We start from the raw sequence: 2,068 nt of genomic DNA on the forward strand, positions 1-2,068 counted from the left end.
GGGTAAAAAAAAAAAAAAAAAAAAAAAAAAAAAAAAAAGGAAAAATCATTTCAGCCTCAGGTAGTATTCCTGAAAGTGTGGCCTCTGAATTAGCTATATCACAAAGAAGGTGCATTTAAAAATGTGGATTTTTAGGCCCAACTCCAGATAGAGTGAATCAGAATCTCTTGAAGCCTGCATATTAACAATCTCACAGGTGATTCTTGTGCTCTCCAGAATTTGGGAAGCGGCAGGAGGAGAAGGGGACAACAGAGGATGAGATGGCTGGATGGCATCACTGACTCGACGGACGTGAGTCTTGAGTGAACTCTGGGAGTTGGTGATGGACAGGGAAGCCTGGTGTGCTGCGATTCATGGGGTCGCAAAGAGTCGGACACGACTGAGTGACTGAACTGACTGACTGAGTGCGGTCCACGGGGTTGCTGAGGGTCGGACATGACTGAGCGACTTCACTTTCACTTTTCACTTTGATGCATTGGAGAAGGAAACCCCAACCCACTCCAATATTCTCTGCCTGGTGAATCCCAGGGACGGGGGAGCCTGATGGGCTGCTGTCTATGGGGTCGCACAGAGTCAGATATGACTGAAGTGACTTAGCAGCAGCAGTGTAAAGAGAGAAGTTGGCTTCTGAATTAATTTTATCCAAATACAGGCAATGACCTTGTGATAAGGGCACAGTTTTTTCTAGCTGTAAGGCTGGATTGTCAGTTCTTGATAGAACAATTTCCATCTCTAGCCCTCCAGGAATATTTAGTCTCAGTAAATTAAATAAACAAACCCTAGAATAACTCTCATATACCGTAACAGGCATCACTTCTCCTAGGATGTTTTTTCTTCTTAAGAATTATGACAATTTCTTTAATAAAGATGCTGGCTTGTATCAATGGACTGATATTATACTCAATAATTTCTTCTATTTGAGGTCTCTATGTTAATCCTTTATAGTCCATTGGGTTTCTTTTTTAGTAGATAAATCATATTTCAGTTAAAACACAATAAACTAAGAATTGTGTATCCAACTGATGATAAATATTTTTAGTAAGTGGGCTTCCCAGATGGCTCAGTGGTGACGAATCTTCCTGCCAATGAAGTAGACACAGGATATGTGAGCTTGAGCCATGGGTTGGGAAAATCCCCTGCAGGAAGAAATGGAAACCCACTCCAGTATTCCTACCTGGGAAATCCCAGGGACAGGGGATCCTGGTGGGCTACAGTCCATGTGTTTGCAAAGAGTCAGACATGACTGAGCAACTGAGCATGTATTTTTAGTAAGCATTGTAAAAGTAATTTATTTTTATGTTAAAAATATAGCCTATACGAATAGATCTAAGTTAGATTTGTTAAGCCTGGTTACCAATGGCTAAATATAAATATAATTCAAATATATGCTATGTCATATAGATTTAAAAAATATATTGTATATTATATTTATATATGTGTATATACTTAGATAATGTTTAAGCAGAGGGAATGAAGTACTTGTATAAATAGTGTGCCGTATATTATATATGTGTATACCACATATTTATCTATGATAACTTAAATGTGTGATAATTTGCAGACTGTATGTAAAACCTGTTTGCTTCAGATTTGTAAGGATCATAGTATTCATTACTGCATTTAAAGATCATCACACTAGAAAATCTCATTAAAAATGGAGCCTATTTTGAAAACACTGAAAAGATCTTTTTGTAGGCTGCTATGCAGCCATGAAATTAAAAGACACTTACTCCTTGGAAGAAAAGTTATGACCAACCTAGATAGCATATTGAAAAGCAGAGACATTACTTTGCCAAAAAGGTCCGTCTAGTCAAGGCTATGGTTTTTCCAGTGCTCATGTATGGATATGAGAGTTGGACTGTGAAGAAAGCTGAGCGCTGAAGAATTGATGCTTTTGAACTGTGGTGTTGGAGAAGACTCTTGAGAGTCCCTTGGACTGCAAGGAGATCCAACCAGTCCATTCTGAAGGAGATCAGCCCTGGAATTTCTTTGGAAGGAATGATGCTGAAGCTGAAACTCCAGTACTTTGGCCACCTCATGTGAAGAGTTGACTCATTGGAAAAGACCT

This window comes from Bison bison, unplaced genomic scaffold (assembly GCF_000754665.1).
Source record: "Bison bison bison isolate TAMUID 2011002044 unplaced genomic scaffold, Bison_UMD1.0 scf7180017864163, whole genome shotgun sequence".
Classification (NCBI taxonomy): domain Eukaryota; kingdom Metazoa; phylum Chordata; class Mammalia; order Artiodactyla; family Bovidae; genus Bison; species Bison bison.